The following is a 14,013-nucleotide window of genomic DNA, read 5'->3' as shown; positions in this document are numbered from 1 at the left end:
GAGCTGGGTGCTCGTTTGGATGAGCACGAAGCATGGAGAAGGGCAGCCGTTTGCCGGCTCGACCTTGGTGCTGGTTCAGGGGCCCCGTGCCTTACGGTGGGGGCTGACTCCTGTCTGCAGCAGCTCCAATGGAGGCTTGCGCCAGGCGAGGGAGAAGGCGACAGACATCCTTCCGGCTCCAGGCTCCATCTTGAGAGGAAACCTCGAGCCGACGCCGTGCCACCGCAGGAGACCCCGGGTGGTTGCTTGAGAGAAAATCTTGAGCCGACGCTACGGTGTCACATGGTGATGTGAAGCAGGCGTCGCCCCCGCGCACCACCATGCCGGCTCTGAGGTGTCGCCGTGGTGATGCATAGCAGGCGCCGCTGCCGTGCGCCACTGCACCGAGAGCATTGCTGCCTCGGTGTCAGGGCATGCGGCGTAGGTGACGCCGCGCTACCCTTCATCTTCTCGTCTTCGTTGCAGAGGATAAGCTCAACCTAAGAAGCAGGAGATGAGCGAAGATCCGGCCAACGCTTCCAAATTCCCCACGGACGGCGCCAAATGTCGTGCCTCTAGAAGGAGGGCCACAGCCGGGTGGCATAGTGCACCCGCCTAGCCCCGAAGGGTGGTTACCCGGGTAAGTGCAAGCTATTTCTCGGATCTACTCATGGAGCAAGAACACAAGAACACTCGAGAATTTAGAGTGGTTCGGGCCGCCGGAGCGTAACACCCTACGTCCACTTAGAGTTGTATTGCACTTGGATCTGAGGATGAATCTATCCTCCCCCCACCGAGTCTCTCCTCACCCCCCCCCCTTTCTCTAACGGGCGTCTCCGTTTTATAGAGCAAGGAGGACGCGAACACAGGCGTTAGCCCCCGACAGGTGGGCCCAACAAGGATGTATACTAAACTAATGGTGCTACAGTGATGGAGAATCTCTTGCCGGATACGCTTCTCCGTCCTGTAGACTTTCTGACCGAGGGAGTCTTCTCCTTTCCCATCGGTGAGGTGCCCGTTGAGGCAGTGTAGGTTGCGGCGTAGACTGTTGGGTCTACCGCGTAGCCGTTATGATACTCCGTCGCCGAGTTGTCGTGTCTAACTGGCGTAGCAGACTGACGCGCGTGGCATAAGTGGTGCCAGCGGCTGTACTGTGCACCTTGGTAACACGCGACCAACAGTACAGCCTGGCAAAAGTCTCCTCGGGCTCTGCTGCGACAGAGCACTTCTGAACCACCCGCATTGAATGCGGTAGGTGGGCAAGTCTTCCAGAGGAAGCTTGGCAGCCGCGCATGTACCTACGCCTACGGACACGTGGTGGCTCCGGACCCCCCTAGGCAGGGTGTCTGTTCCCTCCCTGCTGAGGGGTCCGGATAGCATATGGGGTCCGGAGCCGGCAGGGGTCCGGGACTCCCTAGGAGGTCCGGGGGCCCTAGCTGTTTTGGCTGAGGGCTACCTCCTCCGGGCTACGTGGCGTCACCGGACCCTGCCCAAGCGGGGAGCGGGTCCGGGGCCGTCCTGCCGGGAGAGCAGGGCTCAGGACCACAGGGGTCCGGCTGCTCGGCCGTCAGGGCGTAGTTAAGGATAACTACGAGGCTTTTGCCTAGACACAGCAAGAGGGGGTACCCCAGTCCTGGGGTACCGACAGAGCCGATGCTTATATCGGCCTCTTTCTTTTGGTCCGATGCTATCAACGCCTTCATGTTCGACCATGGACCAATGATGCCCACTATGTTAGATGTTATGATGCTTACTAGCCTGAACATTCATTCTCCTGATAGATCCTTCCACCTTCTAGAAAAAGCCTCTTTCAAGATTGAGACAAAGAGCATCAGTGGATGGAAAGCATATATTGGCAAAAACATGAAGACTGGATCTGTGTATGTCAGAGAGCACACTGCCTTTCTCAACATGTGGCTTGAGAAATTTATTTTCTGTGGCAAAGTTGTTGGCCCAACAAACAATAATCTTAAACTGGCAGAAACTCTGGCCAATGGGAACTCTGTCCCCCTTGGCAAACATCTCTTGGGATCAGTCTACCATCTGCTTCATCAAGTGTCAACTAGGCTCAGAAATAACTAGCCGATCACCAACCTTGGAGGTCCTTGGTGGTTTATTCAATTGTGGTTGCATATGTACTTGCATAAAACCATGGTAGTTGATTTGTCAGAAATGCAGTTCCCATCAGAAGAATTCTCTGAAGAAGAGGAAACAATCACTCGCCGATGCACATCATTCGGTGAAGCTACTATAATGATTGCCAATGACCCCAAGATCCTTGGCATAACCGACTTTTTCAAGTCCTTGTACAATTGCTTTCCTGACACTTCTACCATTTGGTTTGCATATCACAATGAGAAGGTCATTTATGAAAACCCTTTCAAATTCCAGCTTGACTCCTAGAAGACAGACGAAGATGCCACAGAAATCATGAAAGAGATAATCTCCCCAAGGACTCTGCCAGCCAATTTGACATCTGGCAAAGATGTTCCCAGCTTTGAGTTTTACAACCCATCAGTGTCAACCAGGCAGCTGGGATTTGGCCAAGTGCCTCCCCTTCTCTTTTTCGCAGGCAAGGTCCAATTCAGAGGAGCTCTCAACAATGCCCTCTCTTATGATCGGCCGAAGAACTTAGAACCTGACGTTGATATGTCACTTCTGGCCGATTGGCAAATTGTACCTTTCACCACCACCCCTTTCACCCAATGGAGGTCAGAATGGCAAGAGCACATCTTCTGCAAATCAGTCAACCTATATTGCATTGCTCTGAACAACAACTACCAGACAGGTGAGAATGAGGTACAAACCAAATCAACCTTCGCAATATTTCTCAGTACCTTCTGTTTGCACCCTTTAACCATTACTTCTTGCAGGATGATGACCGAGACCCTCCAACAATTAGCAGAAGTGGCCAGCCGATCAACTACACTCTGCCGGATGATAAGCCCAATATCGGTCATAATGCTCCATCTCTCACGGATGTGGCCGCTGGGAGAAAACACAAATTACCTATCACCAAGATAACAAGCCGCAAGAAGAAGTCTCCAGGCCAAACTTCAGTAGCAGCAGCATCTCAGATGGATGACTCGGCAAATCCTCCCTCTCCTCCTTCAGAAGGAAAAGTTTTGAATTCTCTTGTAATTTCACTCCATTTGAACATTGAATATACCCACGTTTTGTGATTAAGATGCCCCTGAAGACCAATCTAGAGGAGAAGAAGAGGATTTTCAGAGCACACCTCCTCACACGCCATCAACCATTCAGGTATCCATTCAGCAGACGCCTGAATTCTTCCATATTCTTGAATTTGACATTATTCCTCTTTGATTCCTTCAGGTGCAACATTCGCCTCCAACTCCCAAGAAATCCAGAGCAGATTCCCCACTGAGACAGGTATAATTTCAGAACTTGCTCATAAATGCATTCTGTATATTCCTAACAATTACATTTCATATTGCCGATCATGCATTGATTGAATCATTTGATCAGCCGAATATCACAATTCCGGCTTTTACATCACTGCCTCTTGTTATTGCTGGCTCCAATTTTGATGAGATAAACTTGAAACAAGTAAGCATCCAGCCTCTTAGCCGATCTTACAACACCTTTTGTCCTCATCGGCCAATCTAACTCTTATCCTCTTCAAAGGCACAGGAATTCCCAGACAATAGCATGTTTTCCTTCCAGATCGGAGCCACCTCCCAAGAGGAAGGAGAAGAAGCAGCATCAGCCGAATCGGCTGCATTATCTGATGAAATCAAGGCCAAGCTTCAAGAGACACTTCAATTTCTGAATCAAGATATCGGCCAACTAGTTAAGAATGCCAAGCCGATTCGTGCTATTCTAGAAGATCTGGAAGGCAAGCTCCCAGAAACGATCGAAGAGGCACTAACTCCTGCAGCCTTCACCGAGAGCCACCGAGTGCAATTTCAAAAGGCTCAGAAGCAACTTGTTGATCGTCTTTAGCAAGAGAAGGTCATAGGTCAAAGAGATAAATCAAAAGCCCTTGTAGATTCAGTCTGTGGTAAAATTAAGTCTTTGACAGATACCCAGGCTGCTATCCAAAGGAACAAGGCTGAATTGGAAGCCAAATGCGAACGCCTTCTGCAGGAGCTAAGCAGAGTAAACCAGGATATAGACACTGCAGATCATGACCTCTCCCAGATCCCATCAGCCATCACCAGACTCAAAGGTGAAAGACAGAAGCACGCTCGCCAAGCATACTAGCTTCACAAGAGTCTGCGGCCGATTCCATGCTCGTCAACATATGATAATCAAGTAATTTAAAACATTGATCAAATTCACCTGCGTGCAATAAAAGTGATCCAAAAAGCTTTGGGACCACTATAAAACCTTCTCTTAACATTCAAGTTGTAATCTTCAAAAGTTGAAACCTGACCAAATCTGAGAAACATGCTTTCTTTATATTTTATTGCTCTAAGGGCGACATATATCACGTCGGCCATGTCACAACCGATGTAAACAACTTACAATTGGCTTTTACATATTTTGCACTAAAGGCAATACTCCTTGGTATTGGCTATAACTAAAAAACTCGGCCAATGTCACAATCGGCCATATCCTTCATCGATCAGGACTCGTCTGAAGAATCCCCAGCTTTGATCGATGCAATCTCGTAATCGGCCATCCGAAAGAAATCCTTCTCCCATGCTTGACCAGAAAGGCAGTTCATACGATCATAACTTACTATATGAGCTTCAACCGATGCCACACTGAACGACGAATCGGCCGATACTATCTCAACAGCATCATCAACCCACTGAATCAAACATTGATGCATAGTAGACGGAATGCAACAATTGGCATGTATCCAATCCCGACCCAGCAATAAACTGTATGAACCTTTGCCATTAATAACGAAGAAAGTGATAGGAAGGGTCTTATTGCCAATTGTCAGATCAACGCACAATGCTCCCAAGGCAGGAGACACCACTCCCACAAAATCTTTGAGCATCATGTCAGTCTTCGTCAGATCATCCTGGCTCTTTCCAAGTTTGTGTAGCATCACGTAGGGCATTATGTTTACAACTGCACCTCCATCAACTAGCATCTTTGTCACTGGTTTGCCATCAACAAACCCTTTCAAGAACAATGCCTTAAGATGTTGCCTCTTGTCATCTTCTGGCTTTTCAAATGTTGCTGGCAACGGTTCCAAATTCAACTGCGACATGGCTTCTTCCAATTTTGGCTCGTGACCTTAATCGCATGGTGCCATAAACTCCTTTGGCATTATGAAAACCATGTTAACCGGCGCAGCTGATGATCCAGAATCTTGATCACCATCGGCTCTTGACTTAACACGCCAAACTTGTGTTTTGACTCCTTTCCTATTTAGAGTCTACTCTTGCTCTTATTCTATGATCTCCAGCTGATGTAGCCTCTAAACACGTCGCTTCTGCGACCTAGTCAAACCTCCTGGACACCATTGAGGTTGACTCGTACGATCTACATCAGGCTCACACTCTGGATCTCTTCGCATCGGCTGATCGTCTTGCACCCTGTCATCGGCCATTTGCTCTAGCCAATCATGTGCAGGCACTCTCTTTCCAGCAGGATCACGTAGCATGGTCCTGCCCTCCAGTCGATCATGCACTGATACCCTTTTTCCTAGCCGATCATGCACAGGAGTACGCTCACGTCGGTAAGGCTCCTCAACGTGACGTGACCTTTTATATGATCGGCTGCCTTGACCATTGCATTCGGGACAATCATAAGCTGATGGCAATATCAACCCTTCTTCCCAGCAGTAAACAAAGAAAATCTCCAATGTTCTTTCTCGCGACGTGCTTCCGCCTCCTTGCGCTGCTGCCTCTCACGGTCACGTTGAAACTTATTCAGCAGCATCTGAGACGTGACACGTCTATGTGGCACCGAAGAACGTTCGGCATCCTCTTGTGGACTCTTCCCTTTGACCTCATCGGCCGCTATCTGTGCCTTGGGATCAACAGCCCCAGATTTTCTGGCCGATGACGACGTCAGGATCTTAGCTTGAGGAATATTCTTGTCTCTAGCCACATCCACCATGTTAGTGGCAAACGGATGCTGATCAATCTTCATCGTCCTCTTGGGAATTTCAAATTTCAACTTCCCTTGCTCGAAAGCCATCTGAATATGCTGCCGAAGACTTTGCACTCATTTGTATCATGCGACGTGGCATTGTACCACTTGCAGTACTTCATGTTCATGAGTTCTTCTTCCGATGGGATTTTGTGATACGACTTCAATTTGATCAACCCTTCCGATAATAGCAAGTCAAAAATCTTGTCGGCTTTGGTGATGTCAAACCTATGTGTTTCAGGTTCCTTCTTTCCAAATGGACACGTCACCGGCTTCTTGTTGTTTTGGATCCACTCAGCCGATGCGACCATCTCTTGCTCCTCATCAGAATCATGATCAGCAGAATATTCTACATAATTTATCTTCTTCTGAAAAGGCTTCTTGGACTCATAGGGTCGAGTCTCTCCTATCATCCTGGTTGCAATCTGACTGATGCTCTCAAACTCCTGCGGTGTATATTTGTCTTTGATGTGTGGCAAGAGTCCATTAAATGAAGCATCGACCAACTGCTGATCGGACAGTACCAAGCTATAGCATAAGTTCTTGACATCTCTGAACCTTTGAATAAAGGAAGTGACCAATTCATCATTCCTCTGCCTTATGCCAGTCAAATCGGTCAACTTCAACTCAGTAATTCCAGAGTAGAAGAACTGATGGAATTGTCTTTCCAAATCGGCCCAATACAATATGGAATTTGCTGGTAAAGTGGTTAACCAAGTGTTGGTATTTCTTAACTCTTACAGAGAAGTCCGCAAGCACACGGAAATACCGTTCTAGCACTTCACCCGGGAGTATTCAGGGTATCGTATTTTCCACGAGGAACGGGTGTGTAACTATCTTCTAACTAGATTACCCTGAAGAAGATAAGAGATGGAGAGACCTTAGGATAGTGTGGTTCTGATATAAAGATAGGTTCTAGGGAAGATACACTAATGTTTTTACTCACTCACTTCAGGCACCGGTCTGACCCTGGTCTGCCAGGGACCTCCAGTATCGCTCTATGTCGTACCCAGGTGGGGGGGGAGTGCACTAACCACGCAGACTGTCTCCGTAGCGGACGGACAGGGCTGTCACCACCTGCCGTCTACCCCACAATACCAGCTAGATATGAGACAAACAAAGGTAATCTAAGGTACCTATGCCTTTGACTACTACTCTAGAGTCGTGTAGGGTTATCCTATCTTTATCAGGGGCCCTCTTCTAGAGTATCCGCTATGAGAACGGACGATGAACCCACGAAAGAATGAGAACAAAAGAATAACTTTACTAGAACTCAATGAATAGAAGAACCCGAATATGTACTCCAAATGTACCGTATCTGTAGAGGTACAAGGCCGGAGAGACGCCGACAAGTCTGGCTCTTCTCCGCACTCCTTCCTCACACACTCCCTAGGCTAAGGATACAAAGAGGTGGAGCCTCTCTACTCCTCTCCTTCACAAGTGTGATGGATGGTGGAATGGGATGGATGATTGGTGAGAGGGGGGAGGAGGCCCCCTTATATAGTGGTGGAGGAGGAGTAGGGGCTACTCTACGTGGTTCTTTACATGGAAACCTTATCTCCCCGGGATGAGGTTGATTAGGGGCTACTCCTCTCCAAGATGCACCTAGACAGGTGCCTGTCCAGGTTCGGCCAAACCTGGGGGTCGGCCGACCCCTAGGTGAAGCATCCCCGGCTCTACCTTCCCTGGTAGGCTGACATGTGGGCCCTGAGCCTTATCCTCAGGTGCATCTTGCATGGTGTGCCCATTTCCTCTAATTTGTGGGCCCTCCTTGTAAGTGACATAACTGGGTAGTAGTATTTTGTGCAATTCTTCGTGTGTTCTCCTGTGTTTTCACCGCTTTGCAGATGTGGGTGCCCGCAGATGACAATTCACCAAAACTCGTGGAATTGATTAGTTATAAGCCCTATATCTAAGTTTGGTGATTAAATATCCTGAAAAGCTGCAGGAGTTGACGGTTAATTTTAGCACTTACGGACCGTCAACACCAAGCAAAGGCCGATCTAGACAAAGACAAGGAGAACAACCGAACTTTGAGTGCATCTTGATTGCATGCCTCTCCCAATTGCAGAAGGAATCTATTAACGTGTTCCATCATAGAAACTTCTCCCTGTCCTGAAAACTTCGTGAAGTCAGGCATCTTGTACTTGTGTGGGAGCGGAATCTGATTATAAGCCGGAGGATAGAGAGTCTTGTACATAACAGACTGCTGCTTTGGCCTTAAGCCAAACTGTTCCCTCATCACTTCAGCTATCTTAGTATTCTAATCAACCTGCTGATCAACAGCTGGCATTTGCTGAGGAAAACCATGTTTGCTGAGTTGGTCATCACTGCAGGGTTTGGTGATGTAGGGGTCATCGGCTGTCCAGCCGATGGCATCTGGTGCGCTTGCTGAGCCACCCAATTAGGTGACTGATGAGTCATTGCCAGAGCAGATGTGGCCGCCGACTGTTGAGCCGATGGACTAGCCGACTGCTGACTAGTAGAATCCATGTATCGCACGTTGACATATCACAACTGTCCAGTTGCCTGATCATGGAAAACCCAATTAACTCCCTTCTGGTAAGGAGACTGCGCAATTAAAGTTTCCGAAGGAGATCTGGGTTGGAGCAGGATCGCGAGACGCTGCTATGGGGTCATCGGCGGTGGCGTCGATGCGTTGAATTGCGGATTCCATGTGTTGTGTGCATTCGGCTGTACTACCGATGCATCTTGCTGAGAACCCATCGGCTGAGTTGCCGATAGATCTTGCTGAGGAGCCATCGGCTGGGTAGCCGATGCATTAAACTGTGTCTCAGGTGGTGGGGTAAATAATTCAGGTGGCATACCATATCCAGTAACCTGATTCCACCCTTTTGGAAACCCAGACGCAGATCCACCTTGCACAGCTGTAGGAATAGATGGAGTAGTCGTGTAGACAGGAGCTGTTGTAGCCGTCGAAGCTGCAGTAGTAGCCTGTGGTGGTGTTTGACTATTATTTCCTTCTATCTAGCTGCTGTCATAGACACTTCCATGGGAATATATTGCATCTGATCTGGCTGTATGTAATAAGGACCCATGCAATCTGGAAACGTGCCTTCTGCAAAAGTCTTGACTACAGCATTGTGTACCGTGTTGCCCATGAATGTTGCGCTCTTGACAAATGCTTGTGCCACAGCTTGAGACACTGCATCTATCATCTTGTTATCACGCTGCGTCTCAGTCAACGGCTAGAAGGATGGAAGATTAAACTTTTTGATTACGTCACTAGATCTGGTGATGCTGTACGACTTGAGGCATTCATGTTTAAACTTCTCCACAAGCTCAAGGTATTCCTTCTTTTGATCTTCTTTGAGCTTGTTTTCATCAACAAGGACGTAGTTGCCTTCATTGACTTTAGATGCATCACCAATATCCACCATGTTGAAGCTTTCGGTCCCATTGAGCGTGCCAAAAGATGTGTTGACCCAAAAATCAACACACTGGAATCCGAGGGCAAGTGTTCGCCAAGCTCCGGAAAGTGAACCAAGCGTGCCAGTCAATTTGACCTGTAATTGACAAGGGATAAAACAAAGTCAAATTCGAGAGCGTATCGGCTGGGATTCCAAATATCTCTCACGCAAGCGTATTGGCAAGATCTACCGATAGAGAAAACGACAAAAGAATATTAAATGCGGGTGCGTAGTAAACAAGCGCGTCGGCAGATTCAGCCGATGCGGAAAACGACAAAATCAGCTTGGAATAGCCGATTGCACGTGTGTAACAAAATCTAAGCTACGAATATGTAACTCAGGTGATGCAAGCTTGAAACAGATCTAAACCGACTTTTAAGATAACAAAGTGTTACTGCAAAAACTGAAGCCGATCTAATATGTTTCTAAGCGAATAGATGTGATAATGGCCAAAAATATAGGAAAACCTATAAATCTGGCCGATATCGATAAATTGTGAATAAATCTAGACGAGAAAACAGCGATGCGCCCGAGATCAAAACCAAGATAAACTCGATAACTTACTCGATAACTTTTGAATAGATTTGAACGAAGCCACAGTGATACGCCCGGTAGCTAAAGCTCAAATATACTCGGTAAAATGAAAACTCACCAGCAAATCAAGTCACTCGAATGTGAGACGTCATTGATCAACTTGAAAGAACTCGTTGAAAAGAAAAGAAGAAGGGCGAAGTCGCCGAAAAAGTGCAAAGGAATTGTAAAGTGTTTGTTGTATTGGATGTGTATCAAGTTTCTTTGGTCCCGTACAACTGATATATATAGCCTAACGCTACCAAGTCCTAGCCGATTACGGCAAACATTACTTAACTAAAAAGTAAAGACTCCATAATTTAAACTATACCAAAACATTACAACCGAATCATCAAAATCCTCATAGAATTCGGACTTCCTTTCCTCTTCTTGATTCATCGGTAACTCTCCATCAGCCGATCATCTAACTGCACGGATCAACGTCTTCACGGAATATTCTTCTGGCCCATCGGCTGTATCCCATCGGCCGCTTTTGGTTTTTTTCAAATCGGCAACCTTCTCTTCACAAAATCACCCTCCTTACACATGTCAAAAGTGTAAAAAAATGGTGTCGACACATTTATGCTTCTAAACATGAAATAGCAGTAAGAGTACTAGCGATTCTAGGAGATGACGTGCTATATCTGCCGGAGTGTGTTCATCGGTTTCACATCAACTGCATCGTCAAATGGTTCGGGACATTGGTTCTATGCCCAGTTTGTCGTCAAGATTATTCAAATTTTATTCCTGAAGGCTATGTGCTCATGCGTGATATAATGTTGGCTAACCATGTGAATGGCGATCAGTAGATGAACCAACATGTTGCTCAATTGGAATAAGCAATGTAATTTTCATATTATTTAGTTTGCTATTTATATATCTGTAATTTGCAAAATATATTTTTAAATATGTGCATACCGCATGTGCACCCTACTAGTAAGAGAAAGTAGTGATGCCCTGACTCCACTTACTCGGTGTCTCTCATGAACATGCCCCTCCTGCAGCCAAAATAATATTCTTTGCTCTTGCATCGACTCGTAAATGGGAGTCAATTCTTCTCTCGCCTTCGCATCGAATACTCCAATGTATGGTTTGATTCCAGGTCAGCACATGATTTACTTTTCATCCCCACTGGAGAAGCCCTAAGATTTCACACTGAGTTGACACATATTTTTCAAGTGAAAATGGTAATTTTCCTCAAATTTATCGATATCAACCCTAAACTAGCAAATCATTTGTTACGTACGATTCAATCATCAAACCACTCCAATATCTGTCTGCAAATAAAGTTAGTGCGGACTTAGGCTGTGCTTAGTTCGCGAAAAAGTTTGAATTTTCGTTGTTATTTGACAATTAATATCCAATCGTTGTCTAATTAGGTTTAAAAGATTCATTTCGTATGAATCAGTTATATTGTGTAATTAATTATTTTTCAACTGTATTTAATGTTTATGAATGTGTCTGAAAATTCGATATGACGGATGCTGTAGAATTTTTTTTTTGCCAACTACACAGGGCCTTAGATGATTTTCTTGTTTAGGAATGCTATGGAATTATTCCGCATTTTATCAATTATCATGAACTGTTTTTAGTGCCAACTGTCTAAAGCTGGGCAGCATTCAATGGGCTGACAGACTGATGGTGGAAATTTGGGGAAATGGAGGGAAACGGCAACCTGAAGGCTATCTCCAACTATTTCCCCCATCCAACTCCCCCCAAACGTACTATTTACTATATTTTACTATCTCCCTCCAAAAAATTCCTCCTCCTATAACTCCTCTCCAACCATTCCCCTCATATCTATTCCACCTATATAGTATCACTCATTAACTAACTATTTATTTAATGTTTTTGAATTTTAAAAAAATCATACAGTATTTGTACTGTCATAATACACATTATCATCATGTTACGGGGCTCAAACAGAATTAATATCGTGAAGAAACAGTGTAATTAGAGATATAGAAGGGAGTTGAAACTCATCCTATATGTGAGGGGAATTTCAACTTCCCCGTATATAGGGGGAGCTATAGAGAAACCGTTGGATCGGATTTCACCTATAGCTCCCCCGATATGGGGTGGGGGGAGGGATGGGGCACCATTGGAGCCAGCCTGATAGCACCTAAACAACGTACAGCTAGTTAGATTTAGCGTGCTACGCGCGTTTGTAGTAAATAGTAAAAAAATCATTCTAAATGTCGTTGCTTTCTGTAAAAAAGAGTGTGTAGCACCCACATGTTAATGTTTCCTCTAGGACTCCTGCCAATGTATCAAAATATTGTTGACTGATGTTTGCATTAAGCTATCATTATTTTCTGTAAAAAGAAACATAAGCAGTGTAGGTGATCCTGTAAGGACGATCCATCTGCCAGGAATATGTTACTACAATATTATATATTTATGGTACCCACCCGTCATGAAAACGCTCCTATCAGTGGGTCCCATGAGGCCCACTACCGATGGGTCTTCCGAATAGTTGAGCGTGTGACCATGAACATGGTCATCGTTCCGAGAATTTATCTAAACTTAGTATATGTATATAGAAACACTTATAATGATGAAACATGATTGGTACATTTGTTTTTTTAGGCTGGGGGCAGCATCCCCACCTGAATCATTTCATTGTGGCCCCTAACGGCCCGCATGATAATCAAGATTTTGCATCATTTGCCTAGCATAAGACGATTTGTGGCATAACCACATAACAACACGTCCTAACTCAAGGACTTAACCATGGCAAACCACTAATAATGAATGAACTACAACTCACGCTATAGTAATGACTTGATGTGTGGAGGTGGGCATCTTCGGGCGCAATGCTTTCGCTGCACATCAATCACCACCTCGAAGCACCGGCCATTGTGGGAGAGGTAGAACCGCAACAGCGACGCCTCCAAGAAGCGCCTAGGACGTCGTCGTCGTCGAGGTCGGATATATTCCGGCAAGGTTTTTTGTGAGCGATTCCACCGATCATGCACCTCATTCGTTGCTTGAGCCCTCAACGGCTCGCATGTTACATCGAGGCACACCACCATTGACCATTGCCGCACCCTACTGTTTGAATCCTTGGCATTCGCACAAGGCATTCGCACAAGCAGCAAGGCATAGCGTCTTGAGTTGTAGCCATGGCACCGCCTGGCCGCTTGTTCAGAGGGGGCATCGACGCGCTGGCTGCACACGACAGCCACACAGCTGCGTCGGCCACCCTCCGGCGAGGCGGCACATCGGGCTGTCGCCGGCACCCGCCAGCAGTTCCACCTTCGCCTCCACGATGGGATCCTAGCACCCTTGGCCAACCAGGATGGGAGCGAAAGAGGTTCGCAGTGGTGCTAGGGGTAGCCACCACCATGAGCCCCCCCTCCCCCCACCTCCCCTCGCGACGGGCCGCAGCCGCAGGCTTCTCTTGAGCAAGGCGAGAAGGGTCCATGGCTGCCTCAGGCAACCGGAGGAAGGTGGAGGCGCAGAAGGGCCAACCCGAAGTCACACCGCCGGAGGCACCTCTCGGCGCCGACGGCCCACGCGCCATAGCAGAGGGGTCCGGGGAAGACCGCCGCCGCCGCCGCACCGCGTAGATCCGGCCTCGGGGGCACCGGATCCGGCCTCTAGTACGCGGGATCCGCAACCTCAGGCCGCCGCCGCCACAGTGCTCGGCCCACGCGCAGAAGCAAAAGGGGAAGCCGCTGCCGCCGCACCGCGCATGACCAGCCCCGGGATCGCCAGATCCGGTCCCCAGGACACCGGATCTGCAGCCCCGGGCTGCCGGCGCCGCCTCCATGCCCCGGCGCCACCATGCCTCGGGGGTGGGAGAGGTCGAGGGGAGTCGAGGAAGGCCCCGCCGCCGCCTTCCCAGCAGGCACACGGGCTTTCCGGTGCCCTGCTCCAACGGCGGCGGGGGTGAGAGGAGGTCGGGAGGGGGTGGTGGCGGCGGCGGAAGGTGGGGTGCCTCCAGAAGGAG

Source organism: Panicum virgatum, chromosome 5K, assembly GCF_016808335.1.
Source record: "Panicum virgatum strain AP13 chromosome 5K, P.virgatum_v5, whole genome shotgun sequence".
In the NCBI taxonomy this organism is placed as follows: Eukaryota; Viridiplantae; Streptophyta; class Magnoliopsida; order Poales; family Poaceae; genus Panicum; species Panicum virgatum.
Note: the sequence above shows the minus strand (reverse complement) of the source record.